Below are 19,660 nucleotides of genomic sequence, written 5' to 3' on the forward strand. Positions count from 1 at the left end.
TACTCATCGATGAACATTCTCGCTTCCCCGAAGCACAACTCATCGATTCCACTGCAGCGTTATGCGCCATTCCAACACTATACCGAATGTTATCCACCTACGGAATCCCTAAGGTACTGAAATCAGACAATGGACCCCCATTTACAAGTCCTGATTTTGAGAACTTCACCAAGTATATGGGGGTCTTTACACTGCAGGATAACACCATGCTGGCCTCAGGCCAATGGGAACGCACGATTCATGGCCAACATCAAGAAGTCCTTACAGATAGCCCACTTAGTCATTAAACCCTTCGAACAGGCACTATATCAATTGCTACGAGATTATCGTCACACTCCTCATAGCACCACTGGGGTCAGTCCTTCTGACCTCATGTTTCGAAGAGTCATAAGAACCTGACTGCCATAAACCACAGCAAATCACTCCTCTCGAACAACAAGTCAAGAATTGTGATCAGGAGCAGAAGGAGAGAATGAAGGAGAGAGCCAACACCCGAGGTAGTTTTTTTTCTCATCAAGGAGATAGTGAACATTCTGAAGATGAGGAACAGTGCAAAGGAGAACATTCACCCACCTAAGACCTTGCCCCAGAAGGCCTCAACACAGCCACATAAAACCTCACCGGCTGATTGAAGAAATGGGGTAAAAGCGCAGGCGGCGTCGTAAAAAGGAGCCTGCACTAGGGGCTCCGACAATGCGTGTTAGGGGAAGCGGAAATAGTATGGAAACCATCACAATACGCCTCAATGTGGAAAAGACCCTGCACATAAATATAATTATTCGTTTACAACGCGCTTATTACCAGAGACCAGTTTGAGCACGAGACTCGGATTTGGACCTGTGTTGCGATGCATTGTCTTGCTTCCAAGACAAGCGCGTTGCCCCTGAGCTATCGTCACGACACTGAGAACACTATGGCTGGTGAGGAGTGCAAAATAGATGCTCATTAAAACAATTGAAAGAGCTGTCAAAATGCTTACACAGTAGCAGTTTACAGAGAAACTATTTCACTTTCCATAGACCCCCATTTCCAGCCAGAGACGATCTGCATAACTCAATTAAGAGCTGAACAAGAGACATCTCAAATTCAAGGAAAGTGAAATTATGTGTGTTCCCTGTGCACATAGGACGCCGGATCCATGGCTCAATGTACAGGTAGGTGTATTACTAGTTGCAGATACATAAGTAAATCCATAGATATAAAAAGTAATGCATGACAGACCATTGGCCAGTCACGCCTGCCAATCCAATACTTCTTCCCCAAAGGTCACTCTTAGAACACCACACACCCACACCAGCACCCCTCACCCCGCCAGGTTCCCATGACATTGTCACCTCAATGCATAAGAGCCATACAGAAAGCAAGTTTGTTTTTCTGTAACGCTTACTGTCCTAGTTAGTTGTTAATAGACAATATTCCGAATTTCCGCAACTTCTGAATCTGTTTGGGATTAAGACGAATCGCAAACAGGAATTTCTCCACAATGGAGCACAAATGTGTCACAAAAAGGAAAGCTTCCATCCAAGCCATGAAAAAAAGACTGCACTTCGCTAACTGGGAACAGAAACATTAGTAGATAGTGCCTCAATCAGTTATTGTGATGTCTAACTAATCATGCTATTACCACTTGTGCATCCACTGAAAAAAAAAAATATATATAAAGAAAACAGATGTCCTTGCCCTACATCCATTAAAAACAGCTACAACGCAAGTGGGTGGGGTCATGGGTGCTCACTCCTGGTTAAAAACACTGAGATGGTGTGAGAGTATAACAGAAATGGCCAACTTCGTACCTATAAAATGAAAACAGCATTTGACTCCTAAGTCCAGGCCGGACTGCACGAGACACAGGATAATCAATTACAGAGTAGTCTCCCTAAATGTTCTCTGGAGAGTTCATAGTTAAGCAATATGTTCGAGTGGCAGGGGCATTATGGGCCCATAGTTATAGGCCCGAGCGAAGCGAGGGCTTTAAGGAAGGCCCCGGGGAATTACCTGACTCAGCAATGCCCCCGCCGCGAGGGGCATATTGCTATTAGTAGCCCGGACCGCAAGATCTGCGAGACCGGGGTACTAAAAGCATTTTTTTCTGTTCCCTTTCCATGGCGGCCATTAGGAGCAGACGTTCTGGGAAACACTCCTGTTCCTAGCGCGCCCACTCCTAAAAAAATAAAGAAAAGAAGGTAAGTGGGGTTGGAAGGGCAGAGGAAAAAAAAAGAAACAACCTAGGTCCCCGGCGGGGGACGATGGAAGCCTCCAGCCGTGTGGAGGCTCGAAACCGGGATGGCCCCTCTTTGAGCCACCTCATTGGCTGAGGGGCTGCCACGCCCACGCTAGGGACAAAGGCGTAGAATCCAAGGGATTCCCGGCCAGGTAATGCCCCGGCGAGGGCGAATCAGAAAGGTTCTTTCATTCCGATTATCCCTCGCCGGGTACGAAAAATGGAAATATGTAGATCCTGCAAGATTAAGGGGGCCCACCCTCAAGAAAGATGATTTTGTTGATGACTGAGAAATTGGCACAGAAAGACACCTGGGGTTCTTATTCTGTTTCCTGCACTGCAAAAACTATAGCGGTGTAGCCGCCCCCTTTGCCAAGTGTAGGATACCACAGTGGAAGAGGGGCGACCAGACAAGAGGAAACCTACAATCACGATGGCTGGTTAAAGCATGGAGGAAAAAGCGTTGAAAGGTTTTTTTCCTAAACAAAATCCCTGCCTTATAAAACGTGAGGGGAAGTGGAGAGGAAACCAGCTCGATTAAAAACGACAGCTTCAGGACCACAAGCAAGGAAGATTGGGGTTTGTTAACCCCTTACTAACATTAGGTTCAAATAAAGGAAGATGTGAAACCTTGCAACACAGATGTACTGCAATCAGTGTCGTGAACGTGGGGAGGAAGCAGTTTACTGAAATGAAGGAACAGGAACGTGGTAGCTAGAAAAGGGTGCATCCTCAAGGTAGGTCCCACACCCAGGTTCTCCATCCTCTCCTCACTTCCACCCCAACGGCGCTTTCTGTTTCTCCTATCTTAATTGCTTCTACATTGACTATCCTTCCCTTCTCACCAAGTCTGGTAGGAAGAAGTTCAGAAAGGATATCTTGACCTCTAACCCTGGTTTTCCTATCGCCGACACCTACTCCAATATTTCCTCCAGACAGACCCTCATCGACATCCTCTTTGTCGTTCCATCGCCAGATCTATGAACTCGATATGATCTATGTCCCATCTCCTTCTCTCCCATTAATCGTGGCACTCGCTGGGAAGTTCTCATGGCTTCCTTAGACTCCTCTAATGTCATCATTAATGTCTACCTTAATGGCACGGTCATGGTCCAAGGCCCTCAGGCCAATCTACTCCTCTTTGATAGGCGCTTCCCTCGCCTCATCAATTTCCTCATCTCCTGCTGTCCCCTCCTCTCCCCCCCCTTGGCTACCTTGCCCTCTCATTCCTCCTGCTCTACCCATCTTAGGGCTCTTTCTCTTCCACAGGGCATACCTCTGATCTGTACCCCTCCCCAAAAGGCCTTTAAGGCTGGCAACCTTCTACATATTGCCACTCTCAACTCTCGCTCTGCTGTCAAAACACTCTGACATCTGCCAACTCCTTGAAGAACTAGACATCGATGTCTTTGGTCTTATTTATTTATTTTCATTCTTATTACGCACCACATGCCCGTGGGCCTCAGGGCACACAAAAAAACAAAGACAAGACACACAACATGACCAGTAGAAAGGATATGAGGCCGTGGAGGGTTACTCCAGATTGAAAAGGTGAGTCCTTATGGCTTGCTTCAACACAGAATAGTTTTGGATCTGTCGTATCCCAGCTAGTAGGGCATTCCAGAGGAGGGGACCCTGGACGTCAAGGGTGGTACCCCCAAATTTAGCTGTCTTAAATCTGGAGTGATCAAAAAGAGTAGCAGGGGAAGAACAAAGGTTTCTTCCATTGGACCTGATGCTAATGCGTTCAGACATATAGGCGGGATTGCCGAGGGGCAAGCACTTGTGTGTTGTCGTTAGCACTTTGTGTGCTATGCAGTGTTTTACAGGAAACCAGTGTAGCTTCTTCCTGAAGGTGGAGATACGAGTGCGACAAGATTGACTGAAGATGGTGCGCACAGCGTTGTTCTGAGCCAACTGTAAAGAATGAATATTGGCGACAGTAGTGCCAGACAATAGACAGTTACAATAGTCAAGTCTGGAGTTTATCAATGCTGTAAACAGGAGAGCACAGTTTTCCACTGTAATGAAAGGGCAAATACAGCCGATTCGTTTGTTAATCAATCCACAACTGGACCGGATGTTGGAGACATGAGACTTCATAGATCGCTCCTCATCAAGAACTCCTCCCAAGGTCTTAACTTTCCTTTGGACAGTGATGGTATTGTCTGCAAAAAGGAAGTTGGAATAGTCAGAATCAATTTTATTCCGGGTGTTCTTAGAGGACACTAACATGAGCTCCGTTTTTTTGTTATTCAGAGCAAGGGAGTTGCAGGCCATCCAGTCCTGTATGGCTTTGTAGATGCTGTTGATAGTTTCAACATTGTTCTTATACAAGACATGGTTCACGGCCAGCTCTGCCACAAGCTTTGACACTCTCCTCCCTGATGGCTACAACATCCTCTCCGCACCCAGATCTTCCTGGTCCGGTGGGGGGGTAGCCCCGATCTTTCCTGAGCGGATTCCTGCCTCTATCATTCCCACTCAGACCTACTCCTCTTTTGAATTCTCTATCTCTCTCCTCCCCCCTCACCGCTCCCAGTCTCCCCTATCCCCCCTCTCACCCCCACCCACCCATTCCCTTACTGTGGCTACCATCTGCCGGCCTCCTGGTCAAATCACCTAATTTCTCCGAGTGGGCAGACCTCTCCTCCTCCCTCCTGGCCTCTACCACTCACATCCTCCTCCTCCTCCTCTATGACCTCAATATCCATTTAGACTCTCCTTGTTCCTCCTCTGTACTCTTCCGTGACCTCTGCGACTCCCTCTCCCTGTCCATCCTCCCCTCTGGCCCGACTCACTCTGCAGGGCACACACTCGATGTCTTGATCTCCTCTGACCTCCCCCTCTCCATCCCTCTCTCCTGGAGCGATCACTCCCTCCTCTCTCCCTCTCTAATCCCCCCACCCCAAGCCAAGCCTACCCCAACACTGCCACCTACCTTCTCGGACATCCGGCCCATGAAGTGTGTGTCAGTTGAGGCTTTCGTCGCCACCTTCTCCCCCCCCCCTTTCCACCTCCACCTCCACCTCTGGCTGTCTCACATCCGACACAGCCCTGTCTCTGCTCTACTCTTCAATTTCTGATACTTTTGATGCTCTTGCCCCCGTCATGAGGATCCGTTTCAATTTCAAAGCCAAGTGCAATTCCTGGTATGACTCTGACCTAGCTACACTTAAAACTAAGTGTAGGGCGGCTGAGAGTAAATGGAGGGCTTCTTGTTCATCCGCTGACAATCTGTCCTGTCGCCTTCTCCAAAGGCAATACAGACTCTCTGTCCTCACCAAGAAGAGAGTCCACATTCAAGCTTGTGTCTCTGCGGCATCTAACAACTCGGCCGAACTCTTTAAAACCTGCAAGGAGCTGGCCAACCCTGCTGCAGTCTCTACCCCTCCTGTTGCTCCCCAGGATCTTTGCAATGCCCTTGCATCTCACGTTATCTCAAAAACCCAGGACATCCTGACCACCGTCTCCACCTTTGCCCCTCCTCTCCCCTCTCCATCTGTACTTGCTGACCCTCCTTCAGCCACCCCACGACCCTTCTCATCCTTTCCACCTTTATCCCCTGATGAGGTCGCTAGACAAGTCTGATCTATGAAAGCCTCGTCAAAACAGGTTCATCCCTGTTCCTCTAAAACCATCAAGGACCACATTGACACTATCGCTCCGGCCCGTACTGATTTTTGCAATCACTGCTTTGCCTCAGGATCCTTCACCTCCCCTCTGAAGCACTCCCTTGTGCATCCTCTTCTCAAGAAACCCACAGCTGATCCTTCTTGTCCGGCTAGCTATTGCCCAATTTCCATTACTCCCTTTCTGGGCAAACTCCTGGAAAAGTTGGCCATCTCTCAGCTTAAACTCCATTCCAATTCTGTTGGCTGTCTCCATGACCACCTGTCTGGTTTCAGAGCTGCCAGAAGCATGGAAACTGCGCTCTGGAACATCAGTGAAGATCTGCTCTCCAACCATGACTCTAACTTTCCCTCTGTTCTCATCCTCAATGATCTCTCTTCTGCCTTCGACACGGTCAATCATACCATCCTGCTCAACCGTCTGTGATAATCTTGGTATCACTGATCAGGCTCTGGCCTGGCTGACCTCTTTCCTCTCTGATCGACCCTCCCAGGTCCAACTTGGGTCCTTCTTATCATCTATCTTCCTCTCTACCTGTGGTGTTCCCCAGGGGTCTAACCTCTTGCCCTGGCTTTTCAACCAATACCTGGCAACTTTCACCCACTGTATTGCCATTTTCTGCTGACAACACTGAACTCCTTTTCAGGCTGCCCTTGGCCACCTCCTCTCCCTCTCTTATCTCGGATTGCCTAACTGCCATTTAAGATTAGTGTGCCGCCAATGATCTTTGTCTGAATGCCAGCAAGATGGAGATCTTCCTCATCGGCACAACTTCACCATCCATTCCCCTCACTCTCTGGCCGGCCTCCCTTGGCCCTCCTCCTAGCCCAACCTGTGAAGCTAAGAACATTGGGGTCATCTTTTACTGCCCACAGCTCTGATGTCTCTAAAAAGTCAAACTTCCAACTGCACCTACTCAGAGGTACTCTGCCTTTCCTATCCTTCCCCCAGAAGCTCATGGTCTCCCAAGCTCTGGATCTCTCTAGGTTGGACCTTGCACTGGGGTCTGTATCTGTACCCATACAGTCCCCTCCCTTTTTTCCTTCCTGCACTTGTCAGACCTAACCCGTCTGCTGCCTTAAACCCAGTTGCCAATTGCTGGCTGCACTACCACTGTTTGTTGTCTTAATTATTTATTTATTATTAATCTGTTTCTCCTTTGCTCTGCACTTTCCATTTCTCCCCCTTCCATGCACTTTTCCCCTCCCCTTCTCCCATGCACTTGCGCATTCTCACTGTCACTGGGCCTAGTAAGATCGTTGTTTTGTTTTCCCCTGTTCCCCTACCTTGTTGCACTCTGAAACACTTGTGTACGAGCGCGATAGAAATAAAATATTTCTATCAATGAAGCAGAATCTAGAACCCACCTAGCAAGCAGAACAGTTGATGCAAGGTTAAAACAGGTTGAATGATTACTTTCAATGAAATAAAGTTGACAAGTGGAGGACCAAGACAGAACTCAGATCTCCTTTTCTCTAGACTACCATTCAAGCAGGAAGGCTCCCTCTTGCAAATGCCTTAGTGACAATGATAATTTGCATGGAGTCGAAAAAAGTGCGAGAAAGTTTCTGCTCATCTGTTCAGACACTCAGAAAACCTTTACAACTGAAAGAGATACCCCTGGCTCAGTGGATCGTTGGTCATTTTGTTTTGTGGGTTATATTGGATAAAAACACGGCCTACGAGTACTTTGAGTACTGTTGGATCAGTGGTAGAACACCTTGTATATCCACTTATGAATTGTCCCTGATGACTGTTCCACTTATTCCTCTCCAAACCCTTATCAGAAAGTCCCTCACCTCAACCAATTGTTAGAAGCTCACGACTTCCTGTCAAATCTGGTTGTCATTGTACTTTCTTTTGTGATCAAAAGAGCATTGTTTCGTATGTGTGTTTGTGTGTGTGTGTTATATATATTTTAAAAAGGGTTAAAGTAGAAATCCTTGTGCAATTCAGGACCAGTCTGGTTATGACAGTTCGTTTGATAACTAATATTTGGGAGATAGTTGGTTAAGATAACGCACAAGGCCTTTGCAACTGCCATTGAAGCATGCACAGAGAAGGGATTTAATCTGCAGAGGCCCAAAAAGAACCTCCCAACCAATCCTCCGAAGTTAAATCATACTCGCCCATTGAAAACCTCCTTTTACGGGCCAGTATTTCCTTTGCCACTGTGTCCAACTGGTCAAACACAGGTAGAGCGCAAATATTGGTCTGCATTTTCCCCTGACCCAGCTTAGCTTTATAAATCTCTTTTTTTTTTTTTTTAAAGCAAGCATTCACAAAACGAATAGTTTTGACTTCCCACATTTCAAAGAATATTGGTAATGCTGCTTGGGTATTTGTAAAGTGGAGTATACCGGTGTAGCAGTGAAGAGTGAAGCAAAGAGGAGCAATTATGCAGGTTTACTAGTGATATTTCTAAGTTTTGATTTTCAGTTTTTTCTATGATGTTGCATTTATGTTTTGCTAATGTTTACAAATGAATGTGTTGGTAGGAACAGACAATCGGTATAGGCACAAACACATTCAGAAAAAGGCAGACAAATTTAGAAGATCAGGACGAAGAAGTACAAAATGGAGCTATGTCCCCGAACATCAGGGTACACCGAAAATGAGAATTGGACAACCTCTCTTCCCACACACGCACACACTGGGGGATAATGGGCATTAAAAGGACAGGCACTCAGAATCCTGGGGTTGGTCAACAATGGTGGTTGCCATACTATCGAAGAAAGAACTGGTTTAAGTTAAGATTGTTGGTGGTAGAATGAGAACGAAAGCAGTAGACCAATCATCTATTAGGTTTCACCAGTAGAAATCAGAAGACTGGATCAACAGCATTTGGAAAAAGGCATAAGCTTAACTTTCATTTTGATTTTGAATGTAGAATGTAAATAAGATCATTATACTGCTGCCAGGCCATCACAAAGCACAGACCAATGAGAAGAAATGGATGGAAAAGCGGGTGTAAGAAGGCAGCAACAAAACAAATAAAGCAAACGTTGGTCGCTTTCATAGCGTTCAAGCCATGAGCTGCGTCAAAGGACAAAGTAAATTAGAGAGATGGCGGTGAAGTGGGAGAAGGATGGGGGAAAAGAGGGATAGAAGAAACATGCTGCTCTGTTGGTTATTTGTCTATCTCTTTAGACCACTATGAGGCAGTTAAGTATTGAGAAAGTAGCAGAGAGGGAGAAGTGGCAAGATAGAGGATTAGCAGAGAGAAGGAGACAACAATGTTATGATGCTATGAAACTGCTTTTCAAGGTCTTAAATAACGAAAGGTGAAAATGGTAAGTAGTGCTAAAGATGTCCTTCCTCGGTGTGTACATCCTTCATGTCCCACGGAAGGCAGAGCTTCAAGATTAGCGTATAACGAAAACATTGCCTTGGGAGCAATGAGGTCTGGAAAACACAGAACGGGAACTGCAAGACCTTGGATAGAAACGAGTGCAAAGGAAGGAAGAGGATTATGAAGCAAACCACGAAGCCACTAATGCTTGAATGAAACATCAGAGAAGTGAAAGGGGGGAGGGAAGCAACAAACAGTGATGGAATCCTGCGAGTGCATACAATTTCCACTTGACCACATGTTAGGTTGGGCAAAAAATGCCAAGGATGAGTGTGAATGTCAACTAGACAAACAGGCAAGCGGCATGCTTGCTCATTAGCAAGATCACGTGGAAAACCATGTCAGTTTTACAAAGCTCCGTTAAGTCGGACAGTGGCCAAGAAGGACTTGAGGAGTAACAAAGCAGTGCTGCAAAAACATTCCAACGGAGTCAGCAATAACTACATATCCTGTCTCACCAATTATACATTGTGGGGATAGGATTTTAGGCAGAATGCATGAACAAGGCAATGTCAGCTCCCTCAATCTTACCTGTTGCTGATGAAAATGGGTAAAGATGTTTGACCCTGTCCATCCAATCCCAAATCCAAATGCATAAATGGTAGCCAAATCAAAGATGGACATTTTCTGTGGCAGTCAGTTTTCACTTCTGGGATCCATCCATGGAGAAAGGCCCTGGTTCCACGTTGCTACCTCAAACGCTTTAAGGAACAAGGGCTTCGAACAGTGTGGGGCCCAATGCCACAAACTCCATGAGCACTGTTCTTAAACTCACATTGTGGCAAAGCCTTACCCAGTAGACAATGCAATTTTATGAGCTGGCTGCCTAAAGTGGCGGGCAGTGTGCAAGTTTGTAAAGATTCTCGAGACCAGAACTCATTGGTCTAGCAATGCACGTAGTCACTCAAGATGTAGATACAAAGCCATTTTTTGAAACGTTGAGCTTTGCAGCCTGGGGTGGTAGAATTTGTAAAAAGACCCTGACCTAGAAAAGCCTGCAGGCATGTGAGGAGGCAGAACTTGGACGCAGGAATGCCCACTCATTCACCCGGCATTCCCAATTGCTTTTAATGGTGAAAAAAATAAATAAAAGAAAATGCCAGATCTACTGCAGTACATGTCCGGGGCATGGGGATTGGGAGACAGTCAATTTAACACAGAAGATAAAATGCTACTAAATAAAGTATAACGATGTATTATTTAATGATCGTAACATAGAAAGACATTGTAAATAATAAACAAGAAGATATTGAAAGACTGCTTAAAAACACGTCATGCTAATATGTCACTACAGCCCACATTGTCTCTGCACACACGGAAGAAAAACCAACTGCTCCAACACTGCAAGCCAGCACTGTGGCATTTGCCCTTTTTTGGATTATGGCTGACCAATAGTTGCAAAGAGAACCCTAAAATGTGACTGTGTTGAATAGCTATGTCAGTGCTAAAACAAAAAGCGAACCTTGATCAGGTTAACACTCATCTTTCCACTTATCACCAGCCCTACAAATAAGGGTGTATCGAACACTTTTACTACTGGTGTACAAGATGAACAATGTACCAGCATTGACATGTATAACGTGGCATGATTAACAAAGACCATTTTACCGTCCTGCTACTGTTTAACTTAAACCTCTCATAGCCGAAGGGAGGCTGCACCAAACAACTGTATATACATGTAAAAACAATACATTTAAAGATAAGCAAAAGATTCTTCACATAGAAACAAGATAAATCAAAAGACAAACCCCTATTAGAATGGTAAGTTGTTAGGATAAAGTGGCGACGTATTGGCTATCTGGGCTATTTAAATTTTTGACTGCCTACCTTTGGCATTTTGGTTTACATTATGTGAGGTGTGTTTTTAAGGATTGGGTAAGGTTTTGGCAACCGTTTTATATGGCTCGGAGTTTCACTCTCCATTTAGGATTGCAAACGAATTTGCATATTAATAACACCTATCATCACAGTGTTTGAAGTGGGATGAATCCTGCATCAATCGTTTTACAATGACAATACTTTATAATTGTGGTTTATATTATGCAACTGTTTCCATTTTCACGTCCTCTTGGCGCTGTGAGACCTGCGGAAAATGGGTTCCGTTTGGCTAGAGCAGGGGTGTACAACTAGTTTTGCCAGAGGGCCGAATGTAATTTACAAGCTGTCTACAGAGGGCCAGATTGTTTGTGTGGGATAGCCAGGTGGGGCATGTGGTGAATTTACCACCCCCCCTCAGACATTTTTAGTAAGGATGTGGGGGAACAAAGAGGAATTTTGAGGTGTTCTTCTTGTCTTTATTGCCATTTGTATTTTAATTTCTGCAGTACACATTATTACCAAGCCAGAAGAAAAACTGATTTGCCCCTGGGCTTCAACATGTTATCTAACAATAGTGTGAGAACATAATCATTCCTGCACCCCCAGCAGCAATAACCTAACAGAACTAGCAGTCCTACAGGTGAAAAAGAAATGTGCAGATGTGGCTGGCGAGTGATCTGATCACATCAATGACTGCGTGAGGAAGCTTTGCCTCTGGATCTTAGAAGAGAATGCAGCCTCCAACCCTTTGGACTTTACAAAATTGCAGTATGGGCAGACTGGGAGGCCACCAGCATCATAGGACACCATGTGTAAAGAGAAACCTTTACATTTGCATCCTCCACACAACACCACAAAGCATCTCTGCATTCAGAAGTACTGCCACAAAAGACTTCACTAACCACTGTCAACATTGCCTTGTCACCATGGCAATAAATTCATGTTCTCTTTACAATACTTTGCTCTGAAGCATCATACAAAAAGGTGGTGTGTACAGGTAATGGAAAGAAAATATTACCAATACAGTTTGTTTTCTGTACTGCTTATTACCATGCTTTACAGCACCAGTGTTGGTAAAATTGTGTACTAAATTGGAGGGGCGTAAATATTTCCCCCCAAATATGCCAGTGTGATGAATCGTAGCAAGGGAGCCCGAACCAATCAAGAGGTGTAGGGGGTGCTATTGGGAGGAGGATTCTTTCCCACCTTCCCGAGAACATTTTTCAAACACAAGCATAGACACCGACATACACATTTAAATTAAAGTACCTTCTGCCCTGGTCCTGATGTTCCCTCCCAGTGCTACAGCTCCTGTGTAGCACGAAAAGGAAGCAAAGAGTGCTTCCTGGTTTGTGCACATGCGTGCAATTGCCAGAGCGCTGATGACGAAGAGCTCTGCTCCGTTTGCATGGAGGAGGAGCAGGAGCCCCTGCCTCGCACATACAAACATGCAGTTTCTAAGCCAGCATCCCCAATGGGCCAGACAAGGTTGGGGGAAGCAAACGCCCCCGGCTTTACATGGCTCATTGGATAAAATCCAATGAGCTGCAAGACTTATCCTTGGCCTCAAGCCCAGGCACCGCATCTTTCCAGCCCTAAAATCTCTCCACTGGCTCCTGGTTGCTGCATAGATCAAATGCAAATCCCTCTGCATCATCCATAAGGCTGTCTGGGTCCAGGGACCAAGCCATCTACAACTGGCTCTCACCAAATACTCTCCCCCCCCCCCAGATCTCTACGCTCCTCCGGCACCAACTCTCTGCGTGTCAAGCGCTTCTCTAAACAGCAAGCTGGTGGCCAATCTCCTTCGTCGGCTGACTCCCTCCTCTGGAACAGCCTCACTCCTCAAGTCTTCCTCCCCGTCTCCCTCCCTTGCTAAACCCCAGAGTTGCTGAGAATGGTGACCAGATCCCTTATGTGCCCTTCTGCATCCTGCCCCCCCCAATCGCTTTTAGCCTCCGCCCACTCCCAGCACTTGCCTTTGGGCGGCCACTGGCCTGCGCTGTCTCGTAGCCCTGCACTTATTGTATTGGCAGTTGACCACTCTTGATCTCTGCCAGGCACTTAACAGCTTCTTGCAACTCACTGCCTAGCACTTCACTCAGTGGAACTCATAGCACTTACTTCCCTCGCTAGTCTCTTCTCTCTTTCTGCACTTGCACGTTGTGAATGCTCACAAGGCCCAGTAGGACCACCTCGCCCTTTCCCTTCATTGTTATTATATTTGCCTTTCATTCCCATGTTCCCTCTCTGTTGCCTGTGGGCGCTTTGAAACACAAATTGATGTATTAGTGTCTTACAAATGCACAATAAATAAATATGCGAGACCGAGGGACAGAACGCTGAAACGGAAACCATGTTTCCCTTTGACAGTTCAAGCCAGCCGAGGAGCAATTTCTCAGCCGCATAAAGCAGCTGAGTGCTCAGTGTTTACAATGGTCTGGCTCCTCTATTATGGGTACAACATTGCCCATTATGGAGAAGTGCTACTGGTGCACCGTAAAATAATGTATGCACAGGATCAATGTGGCTGGAGATGAAATAGTGTTGACTTTCAAGTCCTGTACAAGAACTGCAATGTTGGTAATACAGTGATGTTGAACACATAAAAGGACTCATAGACATGCCCTACAGAAGAAAGCTACCAGGGTAGTTCAGCAGATTGAGTGACTGTTATTAAGATGTTATATATTTAAAACTGGCTGCAAATCTTAGTACTATAAAAAACAAGCGCTATAAAATCTGTTCAGCCAAGGGATGTGTTGGGCTGGTAGTTTGCTTATGTTCAGGGTGAGGGGAATTTCTGCCCATGTAGTGAAAATCAAAAGTTGCCGCCCATGAACTCACACTTTAGTTTCCTGATAACGGCCGTCAGTGCAATAGAGGCATTTATTTGCGATTAAGCAGTTTGACAAGCTTATAACAGCTTTAGAAATTTATCCGGTGAAAAACACAAAGGATGGAGAGGGGGGACACGAAAATCACAGGGTACTTGTGGGCAGTCCGACAAAAAAAAAAAAATTCAAAGAAAACTAATGAATGTAAGTTCAAGAAGCATGTTTCAGTTTGGAAAAACAAATTCTAGACAAGTTTAAACTGCACATTTGGAAAACAAAAGTGTGCCCACCATGTAGGTAGCCTGCTTTTATCAGTGATGGCCCCCAGTTATATGCATGGCCCATTGCCTCCTGTGGTGTCCCTTTCAGGCCAGAAGAAAAAACACAGGCTGTGCAAATGGAGCCTGTTAATGCGCGAATGATGGTTGAGGGGAAGGAGCACCTTTATGGCCCCTGCAAAGAGTTCTTTGCCGGATGGGGTTGGGGGACAGGTCATCAATTAGGTGGGCAATGACCCCATTCTAGAGACGCATAGGCCAGCAAAGTCTTGGGCTTCAAAGACTTTCGTAATGAAGAGCAGCCCGCTTTGTTTTCTGTTGCTTGAAGTGGGCTGCACTTCATTATGAAAGTCCGGTCGTTAGGGGGCCGCAAAAAACAATACTGCGGCCCGCATATGACATGCGAGACATATGTTGTGCAGCCCAGGGCTACAGGAGCCAGTGCAAGACTGCTAAGCACGTTCAGGTTGTGTGATCGTCATCAGTTTTGTGCATGTTGAGTCTGTGCCTTGTGGTGGTCTTGGTCACTGTGCTTAGTTTGGAATTAGAAGTGGTGTGGTGAGATGTTATGCAAGTAAAGGAGGGAGACTGAAAAGGTTGGCAGGGCGATACAGGTCGACGGGGATTCTTTAGGGCAAGGGTCTCCCACCTGTGGCTCGCCAGATGTTTTGGATTACAACATCTGGAGACCCCCTCTTTAAGGGAGATGGAGTTCACCTGGTCAATGGGCAGTCAGAGTTAAAGGGATGGAGATGTTGAGGCTACAGTGCCGGGAATGGACAACCTGCAAACAGGTACACAACTTTGCTATGCCCAGACAAGCTTGCCCCGAGCTGTTGGGCTGCGCCTAGACACAATCACGTGACTTTCCGGCAACGCCAATCACCATGCTGAATTTGTATGATTTGCTCATATCTTGCATACGAGCAGACGTTGTACTTTTTAGCAAGAGTGGGGATGTGTTGCTTTCTGTTTTAAAAAGGAAGATGTTCCCATACGCCCCATGCCATTCTGTAAATGCCAGTCCACTTTCTTTTCTGGGGCTTGTAGCTCTGGATTTGTAATGGGTACATTCAGGAATACATGCCTCAAAACGCAACGAAAATAACAGGCAGAGATGCATGTACGAGATGTACGTACGTGTATTCGATTGCCAGTTTGTATGTGGTGTCCAAATCAAGTCTGTAGCAGACATCGGGCTTTGTGTGATGGTGAATATGTGTCGAAGAGTGCGACAACCACAAAACGAGATTGATACGAGAAGTAGGTTTGGGGAATCGAAAGGGTTTGACAAGTTTGTTGAGAAGTAGAACTGTTTTTTGGGCTATCGACCGTTATTTTCTCAAGTGATGGAAAGAGAGACATAAAAGGCGGACTAGGATGATCACTCACCTGGCGTGTGCCGTGTGCTTCCTAACCCATTAAATGACGTTCCTCCGGTGTGGCAGCTTTATCTTCTTCTAAAAGGAGTCCTCGCGCCAGCCCTAAAGACACCGGCGTCGAAGGTAAGAAGATTTACCGGCTCCGTCATCACTCGGGCGGTTGTTTACCCTCCCGGCGGCGAGCAGGAAACTAGCCCCCTCGACAGGACTTTTCCCACGCGTCCATTTCTAGAGACGAGCGAGAGTCCGCCAGTGGCAGAGAGCGAGAGCGCGCACCCGGAGCAAGGCTCGAGCTGCGGGGCGTCGCCAAAGCAGGGGAGGAGGAGCGTTGGTGAGGCCGTCAGCAAACCACGCCTCTCCTGGAAAGGTGGGGTTCTTTGCTTAGTCGACTGCGCCCGGCTGCCCAATCACCGTCTCGTGCGCCTCCCTAAAGTGAGTGTCTGGGTGGTGCCCGAGAGTGGCATGTGCACTCCAGAATCTGTACCTTCTCTGCCCGCTCGCTTTACGGTTTAACAAAGCTAGAAAGAGGAGCACCATTTTTCAAGGTATATGAATATATCATAGTTCGATGAACTTTAATCAGTGTAGCTGATGAATTGGTTAATTGGAGGGGTGTAAATATTTCCCAGAAATATATGTCCGAAGATAGCGAGCTAGAAAGCCCAAGGAGGGTGTGCTGTAACAGCTTCCTATCATCATGTGATGGGCGGGGGAGTTCACCCCACTTGATGAGAGGAAGAGGAAAGTAAAATAAAGAAGGCATGTGTGCCAGAAACAGGGCAGTGCCAATAAGATGCCCCAGTGAACATGCATGTGGTTCTTGCATAGTGACACACACGAGCCCTGTAATATCCTCCCCACCCTGGAGGCGAGCAGGAGGTTAAGTAAACACCATAGCGGCAATGAGAATCTGAAAAGTCCCTCCAAGCCGCAAGTCCAGTTTCTGCTCTGACTCCCTGAGAGCATCACCTGCGCAACGCTGTGTGCCGGCAAGGCCCGGTGACGCAGCAGCGAGCAGCCATGTCCGCCGACAAGCCCCAGGCAGCGCACGCAATCACTGCGGTGGGCATCTATGCAGAGGTGATGCTGTGAGCAGATACATGCCGCACGCTGATTGAATTGGAGCAGACCGGGAGCCACACCTTGCCCTAGCCACACCTGACGAGGAGACGCTGAATCCATTCGGCACTCTCTCTGAATCAGGCAAGTTTGCCTCAGTAACACTGCGATATCAGCCACATCAATTACACCAACAACACAGAAAACAGGAGCGCCCAAGGCACACATGGCAGCACACTTTTTAAAACAGACACAAGGAAAGTGCGCAGACCTGTATTTTACAGCCAATCTCATCAGGCACACAGCATCTGGAATCCCCAGACCAAGACCTTCCGAGCAGGGCCTGGGGAGAGAGAAAAAAATACAACTAAGGACACCAGCCAAGCACAGCAGCAGGTCACTCCCACCTAGTGCGCCAAACAGTGAACACCCACAATACACGCTGAAGACAGGGCAGGAAGATGGAAAGCCCACAAGGTGGCTCAACTGAAAGGGGCACCCCAGAAGCACAAGCGAAGACAGCCCTGAATGAGAAATTAAAACCAGAATTGAACACAAACTATGAACGTTTACATGGCATGGCCTGGCCTGGCAAAGACCTCGGGAGAAGATCAATTATATTTGCGCCTGCATCAGGGAGATGGCCTTGGGTTGTGAGTTCCCAGATGAAAACGTTGCAGTACATCAGCAGATCATCCATGGAATTTCCTTAAAGAAGCTGCAGAGAGCCAGCCTCTTAGAAAAAGAATATCCCTCTGCTCACCAAAATGGAGAAAACTATGCGCACTTAGAAAAGGAAGCTCTGGTGAAATTATAGGGGTGCCAACATTTCCAGGTGTACCTTCTAGATCAGCCAGCTGAAATATTCACAGATCACAAGCCTTTGATCCCGATCTTCAAAGGTTCAGTACCGTACCCATAAGCCAGATTGGAGATGTGCATTCTACAGCTCCAGCCTTTTGAGGTCATATACCGAGTGGGAGCAGATAACCCTGCAGACTACCTGTCCCGGCACCCACGACCGGCAACACGACAAGAGCGAGAACATGCACACGAGAGTGAAGAACATGTATGCCATCTAGTAGGATGCACCCACCCGAAAGCCATGACCCTGCCAGAGATAGCAGAAGAAACAGAAAAGCACTCATGTTTACAAAGAGCGAGAGAGACAATATAGTCAGGAGACTGGAGAAACTTTCTGTTGGCCATGACTCACCACACCACCGCAGCACAGGAGAAATTGCAAGCACTATTCGGGATCAGAAATGAGCTACCCATCTCCGCAGAAGGGGGTCATCCTAAAAGGGCATTTCATCGTACTGCTGGAAATGCCACTCCACTTTCTTTTCTGGGGCTTGTAGCTCTGGATTTGTAATGGGTACATTCAGGACCACATGCCTCAAAATGCAACGAAAATAACAGGCAGAAATGCATGTACGTGTATTCGATTGCCAGGTTGTATGTGGTGTCCAAATCAAGTCTGTAGCAGGCATCTGGCTTTGTGGGATGGTGAATACGTGCAACAACCACAAAACGAGATTGATACGAGAAGTAGGTTTGGGGAATCAAAAGGGTCTGACAAGTTTGTTGATAAGTATAACTGTTTTTTTTGGCTATCGACCATTATTTTCTCAAGTGATGGAATGAGAGACATAAAAAGCGGACTAGGATTATCACCCACCTGGCATGTGCCGTGTGCTTCCTAACCCATTAAATTTTGTTTCTCCGGTGTGGCAGCTTTATCTTCTTCCAAAAGGAGACCTCGCGCCAGCCCAAAAGTGTTACTCACCACTCCGTAAATAGGTCAGGAAGATAGATAGATGACCTTGGAGACGATATGTACACAGGAATCGATATTCAGCCTCCAACTCCAGCTCCCCTGAGTTCAAGACTCAGGCTTCCTCAAGAGAGGGGCTCTTCTTTACAACGTACCTCTCTGCTGTTTCAATTGGAACAGGCAGAGGTGTCAGTTGAATAAAAGAGCGGGGAGAACACACACCACCAATACCCAAGCTGCAAAGGAATACAAAGAGATTACACAGTGTTGAGGAACCAAGTAAGCAATCAAGCACAGTATGGGACAGAAAATACGTAGGCAGTGATTGGAGAGGAATTTTCCCCGGAATGGACCTACAAGTAAAGAAGTAAACCCAAATGAGTGAATTAATATAATGGATTCTTCCTGTTAGAGAGTTTTAGTCAAAACTACAGACCTGAATTGTGGGACTTTCAAGGATTAATGATTTCCAGGATTGGACAACACGACAGGAAAAAATAATAAACGGGGAAGTTAGTACAGGGAAGATAACCCGGGCGGCACGAGGGTCGCGCTAGAGCCGGGTTGGTGCAGGAACAGGAGAGCGTCAATATGCACTTTGAAAATAAGTTCGTTGAGAATTTCAGTTCAATAAATGTCCCAAATCCAGTAGTGAGGAATACCAGCACAGCAGTAGTAGTCAAAGATGGCACTGGCAGAAATAGAAGAAAATAAACATAGTTGGTTATCTGAAACACAGACTTCCCAAACGAGAGTTGGAGCAACTGAAGTGTTCCGAATAACTGCTGACAAAGGTGTTGCGAAGACAGCAGGAGCAGGGAAGAATAATCCAAGTAACGTTCCGTGTCAAATATCAGAAGATCACAACAATGGTAAGGGCGTAGTGAAGGCAGTCCAGGGGCAGTCCGGGTCGATACCGTAGTGGTCTTTGAAGTGTAAATGGATAGGAGACGTAACAATCCAAAAGTTCAGGCGTGGGTCGAAACCAGGAGATCAAGTTGGGATTTTGTGACTAGATTTCACGAAGGAAAATGGACGTAACCGCAAATAGTAAGAAACACTAATTAGCAGCAATAACCCAGCTGGAAGATGCTGGTTTTAAACCCGTAAGGGGGCGTGCCTTGTTGTACGTCCTTCACGTACGATCCGTGTCAGCTGACACAGGTTCTGCCGTAGCTTGTACAGACGCCATGGCAACCTGTATCTGCTCCACAAAGGAGCCTGTGAATGGGACGTACGCCGCAGGGAAGGTTTTGTCTGCCTAAGTGTAACAGCATCTTCCCCCAAAAACACCGGCAACCCC

The 19,660-nt window shown here is 46.6% G+C and overlaps 1 protein-coding gene across 1 annotated transcript in view; it reads right to left on the reverse strand.

The window, feature by feature from the left end:
- LOC138566800 (inositol-trisphosphate 3-kinase A-like) overlaps nt 1–15,786 on the reverse strand; it is a 796,057-nt gene extending 780,271 nt beyond the window's left edge. The window contains exon 1 of the mRNA XM_069644458.1: nt 15,532–15,786. The gene's annotated coding sequence lies outside the window, so the exon portion shown is untranslated. The remainder of the gene's footprint in view (nt 1–15,531) is intronic.
- Nucleotides 15,787–19,660: the final 3,874 nt, after the last annotated feature.

Source organism: Ambystoma mexicanum, chromosome 2p, assembly GCF_040938575.1.
Source record: "Ambystoma mexicanum isolate Mex_15411 chromosome 2p, UKY_AmexF1_1, whole genome shotgun sequence".
In the NCBI taxonomy this organism is placed as follows: Eukaryota; Metazoa; Chordata; class Amphibia; order Caudata; family Ambystomatidae; genus Ambystoma; species Ambystoma mexicanum.